Here is an 11,105-nt window from a genome sequence, read left to right as displayed (position 1 = left end):
CAACGTGTAATTATGTAAAAGAGATAATATTTATCACATGAGAGGTTAAGCAGGGTTAAGTTGTTAGTCAAGAGAAAAGATTTGCATTACTCCCTTTCTTCAGACCTAATAAAACACTATGGAGTGATGGTTAACACGCTGACATTTAAATACACTTGATTTAAAATAAAGGGAACCAGCCCAGCTACATGAATGCTTTGTCTTTTGTTTCAGAGATTGTGTAATTCTTTGGTTGTCTTCTTCAACTGGAAGAGTAAAAAAAAAAATTAAGGATGGATTCATTGCTCTCTGCTGCACAATTTGACAGACGTTAGTATTTATTAAAAAAAAAACATCTGGCAGCTGTCTGGCTGGGCTAGTGGCTGAGCCTGGTGTTATTAGATACAGCTGATGCTAGAAAACCAAGTTGGATGGAAGGAGCTGAAGTCTGTGATGCTGCAGGGGATGTTAATGTCATAAAAATGGAAAATGGATATGGAACAAAAATATCAAGATTAATAGTTGCATAATCTAGTCTATTTTTCCAGGAGGACCCTAAGTATTAAGGTGTTTTCTCATTAGTGCCGCGTGTATGTCATCAAGAAGGTATGATCAATGAAAAATGCAGACTGTGGACAACATGCATACTGAAATCCAGCTATATCTCCCTAACCAAATTTTCATTGAACCACACCACTGCATAGTCCCAGGACTTAAGAGGTAGGCATCCTCATATATAGGAATTAAAGTCCTGCATCTGCTCGAGATGTTTCTAAGTCTCATCTGTGTGAGGTGCAGAAGGGAAAGCCAAGGAAATGATTCAAAGCTGAAAAAATGACTTAGCTGGAGAGTCAGATCCGTCTTGCCTAAACACAAAGGTCTTTAATACAGGCGTTGACATGAGAGGTAGTCACCACAGGCTTCCTTTGCTGTTGCTAGAGAGAAATAGAAATGCTGTGAGGGACATTTATCTAGTCTGTTTTAAACAGCCACTTTAGGATGAGAGGAACTGCATTCTGGAAAGACTCATTTCTCTGTGCTGCCTGCAAAGGGAGGCAATGGTGAGCAGTGCTCTGTAGCCATCTGTTGGGAAGAAGTTCACATCTGGTCAGAGATATCCCACCTGAAAAAGCTCAGTGTTCTTAATTCATTACAAGATCACAGTTTTAACTTGATTATAGTACCGAGGACCTTCAAATGGAGACATTTATTTCCAGTGGGCATTGTTGTCCAGCAGAGATAAATAAAGATTAACAGCTGGAAGCTGAAATTACCAGATTCGTCCAGGTAGTGTTTTATTTATTTATTTATTTATTTTATTTTTGTACAGTGATTGAGAAAGCCTGTTGTCACATAGTAGCAGGAGAAGAGAGCACTTCTTTGTCTCCTTGAGCCTTTGATGTCTTTTTAAAACACCTGTTCGGACCAAAACTCTTTGTTCGACTTAATAAGGGCTAACTGGGTAAACTCCTGTGGAGTATGCTGCTCCAGAAATCAGATCAGATGCCTCATCCAGACCCTTCGGCTGATCCCTGTCTTAAATTTATTTTAAAGGTTGCATACTGAAAAGTCCTCACTCCCTTGCACTCTGCTGGGAAACAAACACACACAAAGAAAACAAATAAAACGGTCAAAAACAACCAAACAAACAAACAAAAAAAAAACAACCAAACAACAAAAACAACCAACCAAACAAAAAAAAAACAACACAACCAACCAGCCAGCCAGCCAGCCAAACAATCAAACAAAAAGAACACATGAAAATGTAGCAGGTTCTTTGGTCTACTCAAAAAAAATAAAATAAAAAAGAGATGTGATCCTTTTTGACCATAACTATGCCTTACATTATTGTGGGAGTGATGACAAGGATTTGGTCTGCACATTTAGAAGCAACTTCACAAGCAGAAAGGGCCAAGTCTTCTGAGGTTCCACCCCTGGAAGCAATGTCTCCTTACTCATATCTCCTTTAAGTGACAAGGAAGATCTGAGGGACTGAGCATGTTCAGCCCCCTTCAGCTGGTACCAGTGCCCTTAACCATCTAGTTTTTGAGATAAAGAGAGATATTCGCCCTGGGCTATGAGCTTCAGGCTCAGTTCCGATCTTAGAGGATTCAGTAGAATATAAACTGCCTCACGTGGCCTGGTGCCAGCCAGCTCCTCTGCCTCCTGTATGCAGCAGAATTACTGCAGCAGGCAGCTGGGAGATAGAGTATGAGCTGCGCTCAGTCCTGGTGTCTTTATCCATGGTGGTTCCTGCTTTGCTCATTTTTCTTGGTCTAAAACAAGAAAATATTTTGACTGAAGCTGCATCTCTCTTCTCTGAGCCATGAGAGCACCCCATAAGGGTAATATCTCAGCTCTAATGCAACTGCTCCTCAGGGAGGAGTGGCTGGAGTATAAGGCAGCTGCAGCAGTAAAAGTGTGTTCATACTGGATAGGTCCTTGATCCACGATGGGGACTGCTAGGAACAATCTCAGTATGAGAGATACAGATATTGCCCAGTGATGGCAACACATAGGCTTTGATACAGCACAAAGAAGGGAACAGAAAACAGCATTTTAAATGCAACAGGATGCGTGTATTTCTGAAGTCAAGAGGGGAAGGATGTCAGTGTGAAGATCTATGGAGATACAATGGGGGAAAAAAAAAAAGGATTGTAACAGCCCAGCATTTTTTTTTCCTAGACAATTGCTTATTTTCAGCTCCTTGCTTATGATCTGCATTCCTGTGATGTGTACTTTACATGGGGCTGATACTTGGATGGAAATTTTAATAATGTGGATGGCAGAAGAAAGCAAAGACAAAATGAGTGTCCTGCAAAATAAAAGATGAAGGTAGATCCCTGCCTGATGCAGATCATCATAGACCTATGGAAGCTGATAAAAAAGCTGATTTACGCTGAGGATGTAGCCCTAGTGTCTGCAGTCATTGATGGATCAGGTCTCAGTGCTCAGGCACATGGTGTGGGAGCAGCCTCCACCAGGGAAAAATGCCTTCTTGGAATAATGGTGGAAGAGTGGGGAAATTGCAAAGGCATTGCAGCCTTGTACGAATTCACGAAGCTTACTTTGAAGCACATCCTTTTCTAATTAGCAGCGGTGAACCTGGAATGTCAGCCAGTACTGCAGCAGCGTGTTTTTTTTCCCCCTCATATCTTGATCAAACTTCTTTTGACTTCTCAAACTGCTCGAAGTACAATTGAAGGAAGGAAAAAGACAGTAAAGATAAAAAGTACATTCAGTGACACAAACTAGCAGTAATGAAGGAAACTGAACAGTAGCTCATGTTTTGCTTTAAAAACACTACTGTGCCATACAAGCTGGCCTCATTTTTATTTATTTATTTATTTTTTTTTTTTTTCATGAAATCTCTCTTCTGCCAAACTGAAGTATTTAGAAACTACATTCTGGAACAATAAATCTGTGGGAAACTTCAATGTTCCATAGAATGTGCTTGATTATGTGAACATATTAATAATAACAGATCTCAATAGCACTTCCTATGACAAGCAGTTTCCTATTCGCAGCTTTCTTCGGTTCAGTGCTCTCGTAGGAGTAAACCAGACATCCCTTTGACCATCAGAGAAGTTAGGAAAGGGTCCTGGAAGGTGGCCTTTGCTGGGATCAGCAGAATCTCTGCCAGGCTGTGTAATGTCTTTCTTACTCTTTTCAGAGCAATTAAACGGATGCCACCTGCTAGTGATGTACGTCCTTGAGCATAAGCAACATCAAGCCACATTTCCTTATATAAGGAGATTTAAGTCTGATTCATTAAGATCAGTTGTTTACTCATACAGGAAACCATATCATAAATTTTTCCCTGGGAATGCATCAAGCCCCATATGTAAACATCAGCGAGTTTGCTCTCCCGTCTCCAGTAGAGGCTTTATTTTTTGCATCTATTTGTCTTTTTACATACTGGTTAATAACACTGTTTTAATTTACAGCCCGAATGTATTCACCTGCAGCTGATACTCATTGCTCCTTTAGCTGCTATGCATTCCTCACTTCCCTGACATTTACCTCCCAATTAATCGACAGCAATCGGATTCTCCCTCAGCTTTCATTTTGCTAGGCTGAGCAAATCTCATTTGCCCATTTCACGGCTTCATCTGGCTGGCGGCTTAGAGTCGTCTTGTATACCAGAATCTTCCCCCTCCTTAATTGGAAGCAAACAAAGAGCTCCTGTCTCAAGGCAGATGGTTTTCTTCGTTCCTAAGGGTGTGTTTCACTTCACTTCACTTGGTCTAAAGTGCATATTGTCAGCTTCCTCAAATTTGCTGCTTTCCAGCCATGAAGCAACCCCCAGCCCAGATAAGTCTTCCTACATGTCCAAGAGCCATGTATTGGCTGGCTAACTCCTCTTCCTCAACAGTGGGCTTCTCCTTTATCTTACCTTGGATGACAAGACCCTCTCCAGTTGCATGAAGACATGCTATGCAGCCACGTTTCTGAGCACTGGCTGCAAGCTCTGGATCAGCTGGGAACTGAAGGTGAGCACCTTGCACCAGGCCAAATGGATGTTCCCAGAGAGATGGAGAAAGCTGGGGACAGTGCAAAGGCATGATAGCCTTGGATGAAGCTTATTTTGAGCCACCAGTTTCTTTACAATACAGGATGGGCTTTCTTCCCTATTTCTTCACAAGAAGCTATTTTGAGTCCACTTTTACATAATGTTTTGGCTCTGTCTATAACTTCTGATAGCTCCTGCTCAGCATGCATGCACTTTGGCCTATCAGTCTCATTCCACTCTTAGCTTCTAGCGGAACTACCAAGAGTCCAAGTAGTACCACTCCACCTGCTTCATCAAAGATAAATACAACCTACTACGAATCTTCTCTTGAGAATCACTTCCTGTCTCAAATGCACTTACAAATTATTCTTGTTTAATCTCCCTTTGGTAAATACAGGTTGCTTTTTATCCCATTTTTCCATTTATCTCCAGATCTTAAATTAATGTTTCCTCCTGAATTTGTTCTATATCAGCCTGGTTTAAGCTTAGATTAACTGTCCTCTCATTTTCTAAATAACTGTCTGTTCAACTTCTTAGATGTAGATTATGATCTGAGTGCAGCATCCATCTAGTTTACAGAAAGACCATCTTCAAGTCTTTGAGCTCTTGTGTCCACCTCTCATCTCTAATCATTAAAGCAATTCCTTAGTTTACCCAAGTTTGGCCTTCTGAAATCAGGAAAATGTAGCTGTAGTCTTGCTTATGTTTGTTTATCTTGCCATACAACTTAAGAAGAAAAAAGTCATGATCAGTTACTCCCCAGTCATCTTTGATGGCAAGTTCCTCTATAATAGCTGATTTGTTACTGTCAGATCTAAAACAGCATTATGGATGACTTACTGCTGCTTTAGTGAATAATTCTACTAGCTTTTGCTCACAGAAATAATGCAACCTAAATATTTTCCAGTCTACATCTGGGAAACTTAATTTTTCTAGACCGTTACAATTGCCAGATTTTTTTTTTTCTCTAGTAACATCTCAGACACTCTGCCCAACGTAGATCTCCAGCCCTGTGGGTTAATGGGAGCACTACCCCCAGCACAATGCTCACCTGTCTTCCCTGGAGCAATCCTGTCCACCCCATTTAGCCCTGCTCAGCTTGTCCCACCAGCTGTAAGGGATTGTGCAATGTTATTTCAACCTTTACACCTGGCAAGAAAAAAAAAATTTCTATCCTATGTAGCTTACGATACTGCATTTCTGCCATTGAACATAAATGCCATTCCCCAGTAAATTAAGCTGTGACTAACATCTGTCAGGTGTGGTTCATTGTTTTTCTCATCATTTACCCAACGGATGACTTCCACATGCAATTAGTGTGCTGTTTTGTTAGCGTGTTTAATTTAATATAGCATGTAGAGCCCTTCGTATGTGTGCGCTGTCCTTTGGGGGAAAACATTTGTCTCAAAAACTGCACGGTGGCACAGCTTGTGTGCTTCTGTGGCATTCAGGAGAGATGAAACAGTTAGCTGGTACTGATCAGACAAGCACATAAGCCTGACTTTGAAAAGGTTGTTCTGCGTTACTATATTTATTTTGTTTGAGCCACATGCTTCCTTGTCAAAATGTTTCTTTAACAGGCTTTGCTTGCCATCCTTTTTGTGGTCTGGAGACTCAAACACAAGTCTAACAGACACTTCAACCTCATCAACATTTGTTTTCTGCCTCTAAGACTGATCTTACCTTCTGGTTTATTCCTGACTATCCTGGGGGACAGCTGAAATGAAATAAAATGAAATGATGCTAATAACGGCACAATCAGTTAAGGCACAAGTTTTTAAGTCTTTGCTTGGGAAAAGCTGAGGATTTGCAGCTGAAGTGGCTGGGAGTAGACAGTACTCGAGGCATGACAGGATCAAGATGCACGAAGATAAATCAGGTGAATTTTACTGTCGTGCCTTTCTGTAGGTGATACCTGCACGGCCTAGAATGGTCACTTATGTTGGGGAGCTTGTGCATGTTACAGGTGTACAAAACACCCCAAAAGTATACCACGTCTGTCCCTCTTTGCCATATGGTTACTTATATTTACCCTCTTTTTTATGTACTTTTGTCATTTGTTTGTTTTGCAGTAAATTGCTTGTGGCCAATGAAAGTTTCTACATGAATTTAACTTCCTGTATCCTGAGAGATGTACTATAGTTTTATCTATTTTAATATCCTCATTGTGTTTTATTCCTATCTGGTGTTTATTATTCCTCTCAGGCTTTATATTGTCCTTGTAGGGAAAAAAAAAAATCATTTATCTAAGAGTATAAAAGCAAAGCAGTATTTCATTGCTGGGATTTTTTTTTATGTGAGTTTGCTAAGGGCTTGGCTTGAGCTCCAGACTTGCTGCGTATTTGTGCAAATCAAGCTTTTGGTATTTACTGTGTGTTTTTATGTGCTACAGCACTGAAATGTTTTTCTGCCTTTCCCAGATATTTATTGAGAGCAAGTTCTGCCATATCACAACCGCCACCCACAGCGGATGCTCCCATGTCCAGCACTAATGAGTCCTAGAAGGTAAAAATGTGTCACTGTGTAATTGTTTGGCATCGAAGGAAATCCTGCACTGATGTAAAGCCCTCTCAGACACAGTTCTGCATCTTGGTGCTGTGAAGCAGATGCTGAGAGCACCAGCCGTACGTTCAGTCCCACCGAGCTCTTCCATCTCCTTGCCATACAAGCACCAACAGCAACCAGAGGAAGATGCTGCATGCTTTTTGGGGTTCTTTCCTCCTTGATTTTTAAAGCACCTTAACCCCGGAGTCAGATTCTGGACACTGTGGAGGCTGCTGAGGACCTGATCTAAATACCTATTTCAAACCTCTGAGCAGTTCTCAGCTGCCACAGCAGGCTTAGGATCGGAGGACACCACCGCAGTTCTGTGAAATCTGAAGAGATAGGACAGCAGTTCAGCGTTTAGTTTGCAACATAAATAAGTAAGTAAACAAGGCAAGATGACCTAACTGGCTGAGATCAAACCATCTATCAAATATGGCAAAGTCAATTGCTACCAGATACCTTTATAAAGTTCACGTTCTTGTTTTCACTAATTACGCTGTTCTAATGAAGACATTTATGTAAAGTAACTGCAGTGCCTCTTGTGCATCTAAATAAAGAATATTGTTCATCTTCTCAGCAGAAATAACATATATGTAGATGACCTGTCTCTCTTACCAGTCAGAACAGAGTTCAGAGTTCAGTTGTGGCCAATAATCCTAGTTTCACGGTTACAAAGGTTTTTTTTTTTTCAGAAGTATTTAATCTTCACAGGCAGCTATAGCAGTCAATAGGTGTCTCTGTACAATACCTAACAAACATGTATGATCAGCTGCGATAAGAAGACAGATTTCCCAGTAAGTCCATCTACATGGAGTTTGGCCTTGGAACGAGGACAGCATTTATATCGCTCCGGCAGGGTCAGCAATCGCTCCCATGATGCCGGCTGTGACGGCGCGCAGCCATTGCAGTGCATTTCAGCGTGCACGAACACCCTGGGTCTCATTCAGCCCAAGTATTGGGGAGCTGGAGATGGGGCATGTGTTGGCCATGTTCCCACTTGTGCCTCCCCTTTCCTCCAGCAATAGCACGGTGATAGCGCTTAGCTTCCCCGCGAGTCTTTCAGAGCAAGCCAGCCATTGCTGAACGGCAGTTTATTTACACAGGCGAGGAGAAATAGCTTCTTGGCAAGTGCGTACACAGCAAATGCTGATTTTTCTATTTTAACTTCTGCTTCTTGGCCTAGCCGCGATGGCAGTTGGCTTGTTTGGAGGATGGCAGGTTACCTACTGAAAAGAGAGCAAATGCGGTAAGGGCAAACACCAGCCCAAATCTGCTCTCTCCCCTTGGGGTGCCCATTGTTACATCTTGCTGAAACACTTGACACTGGTTTTGGCCTCAAAGAGCTTTCAGAATAATCCAAAGGATTTCTTTTTTAATTGCAATCCCGGAGTTAAAATAGAAATGAAAAGCTGGACAATCCGGAGAAGTGAGGGAGTGGAAACAAGTCTGTGAGGCTGAAACCTGCACGGACTTTGAGCACCCACAGGATAGGTGCCTAAAGCCAGCATTGCGTCGTTAAATAGTTTCACCAGACACTTTATCAGTTGCAAGTATCTGTCTGGGGGTTCTTTAACGATGCTTTTTAATTCCGCAGCATTTTATAGTAACCTTAAAAACAGCAGATGCTGGACGCAAAGAAGGCATTATTTACTATGTGCTCTTTTTTTTTTTTTTTTTTAATCATCATTAATGACGCAAAACGCGCCCTCCCCACGGGAAGCACTTAATTTCTTTCTGCTTTTCCTCCTGCGCTCGGCGCCGGGGATCCGCGCGGGCGCGATTTTCAGACAAGGAGAGCTTTTGGGGCGCGGAGGGGAAAACGAGGGGGGCAAAAGCATTTCGGGGGGGGGGGGGGGGGCGACGCAGGGCGTTTGTCAGGAGCAGGTATTTCGCCTCGGTGGGTGGGGCGGGGGTGAAGTTTGGGCCGGCGGCCGGCGGGGCCGGGCTGTGCGCGCATCTCGCCTCCTGCCCGCCCCGCGCCTCCTGCGCCTCCTGCATCGCGCAGCACCGCGGAGAGCCGCGGAAAGGGGCGGAGGGGGGCAGAAGGGGGCGGCTCCGCCTTGCCCGGCTCCGAGGAGGAGCCGCCGGGGGCCCCGGCTCCTTCCACGTGGCTGGGGGCGCGCTATATGAGCGGGCAGGAAGCCCTGCCGGGGAGGGAAGGGGAGGGACGGGGGAGCGGAGGCTGCAGCAGCTCGGCGAGGAGCCGGCAGCGATCGGTTCGCCCTTTCCCCGGCCATGGGGTTTGGCCGCCAGCCGGCCCCCAGCGCCCCGCCGTGAGTACCGGGCTCCCTCCTCTTCCTCCTCCTCCTCCTCCCCAGCTTACCTGCAAATCCTCCCGCTCCCTCTGCTGCTCCTCGTTCGCTTAAGTTGGTTGTTATTATTATTTATTTTTTGGGGAGGGGGGTGGCGGTGTTATTCTGATCAGCTGGAAGCAGAGGGTGGCCCCGCCGGAGCCCGCAGCATCCTCCGCCGGCCGCTCCGGAGCGGGGCGGCTGCGCCCCATCCCGCCGGGCTGCGCCCCCAAAAAATCCCCGGAGAGGGGGCAAAGGTGGGCTGGGGGGCACGGAGAGGCTCCGGGCAGGCCCCTTCCATGGCTGGGTGGCTGGGGAGAAGCCTAAGGGAGTCCCACACCCCGCTGTTTGTATGGATTCATTTCTTTGCTTATTTTTTTTTTTTCACTTGGGTGGGCTGTGCGGCGAGGGAGGGAAGGCAGTGTTGCTCCGTTAGGGGAAAGCAGGCTGGCTGCCTGAGGTACCAGCACATCCCTGCTCGCAGAATGAATTTCCAGCGGAGTATAAATAACTAATCTCCGAGTTTGTTTGTTAGGTGTGTTGATGTTGCGCCGGAGGTGTCTCAGTAGCAAACGTGCGACCTTTGTCCTTGTAATGATTGATTTTAGTTTTGGCAGAAATAGAAAACAAACTAATTAAAAAATAAAAAAAAAATAAAATGCCTGGATGCGTATTTACTCCTTTGAGACATGCAGGATTTTTCAACTCTTTCTAAAGGTTGAGTGTGTATGTGTCCAATACACAGAAATAACTCTTTCATATAATTGTAAGTCTAAATTATATATTTGCCTGCTGGGCACACATGTTAAAGGAAAAACCTCCCTAATTATGAATCTTTCAGAGAGATTGGAAGGGTGACAAAGCCCTTGCAATCTTTTGGGTCAATTTTCATAAGCTCCAAAAGCTCTTTTTGAAAAGGAAATTAAACTTCAGTGTGGAAAAGAGACAGGAAATTCGAGGATATGAAAAAGAAACTCCACCTTTCGCTCTGATCCTGTCCCCAGGAGTTCCTTTACGTTGGTGCTCTTCGGTGACAGAAGGGAAAATGAAGAGCCAGCCGCCTCTAAGCAGTCTTCCTGCCACTTGGCAGTTCAGAAGATACTCAGTTAGCAGCAGCACGCTCCTCCTGGGGGTTACTGACATGGCTGTAGCTGGAGGGGTGGTCATGGGAAGCGTCTGCTTTGAAACACTTGGATCTCTGCTCCTAGTGTCCCGTGCGGTCTGTGCCAGCCAGGGCCTTCTGCAGCCGATATGTTCACCCCTCCTCAATTTTTAGGGCTTTCTCCAAAGCCCGTGGGGCTCTGCCCACTGTTTGTAATGGATCACCAGAGCTGCTCTCCGGTTAGAATTTGGGGTTTGTCCCAGGGCCCCTCTCTGGCTTTTGGCAGCGGCCGGTGGCTATCTGCAGGGCATGGCTGTGCTTGAGGTCCCTTCTGGGAACTCGATAGCTTCTAATCTGTTTGAACACACTTCCAGGCTGAGGCTGGGGGGTGGAGAAGGGAATGACTGGATTAAAAAAAAAAAAGGTGGATTTTTTTTTTTAATAAGTTAAGGGCACTTGTTTTCTTGATTATCCCTGAAGCAGTAAAAACTCCAGTGTGGGTCCACAGTGAACTTGGTGCATTTCCTCTGCCTATTTCTCACTTTATTTACTCTATTTTGGTGCTGCTGTAGGATAACATTTCAGCAGGTTTATATCCTTTGCCTCAGCAAAGACAAAGCCCCAGACTGTGGTCCTCCCAAACCTGTGTTTTTTTTTTTCTCTCAAAAATAGT

At 44.3% G+C, this 11,105-nt stretch overlaps 1 protein-coding gene across 1 annotated transcript in view; it reads left to right on the top strand.

Annotated features, from left to right (window-relative positions):
* The first annotated feature begins 8,988 nt into the window (after nt 1-8,988).
* ST3GAL1 (ST3 beta-galactoside alpha-2,3-sialyltransferase 1) overlaps nt 8,989-11,105 on the top strand; it is a 76,442-nt gene continuing 74,325 nt past the window's right edge. Inside the window, exon 1 of the mRNA XM_040547279.1 lies at nt 8,989-9,312. The gene's annotated coding sequence lies outside the window, so the exon portion shown is untranslated. The remainder of the gene's footprint in view (nt 9,313-11,105) is intronic.

This window comes from Cygnus olor, chromosome 2, assembly GCF_009769625.2.
Source record: "Cygnus olor isolate bCygOlo1 chromosome 2, bCygOlo1.pri.v2, whole genome shotgun sequence".
Taxonomy (NCBI): Eukaryota; Metazoa; Chordata; class Aves; order Anseriformes; family Anatidae; genus Cygnus; species Cygnus olor.
Note: the sequence above shows the minus strand (reverse complement) of the source record. Positions and strands in the feature narration are given on the sequence as shown.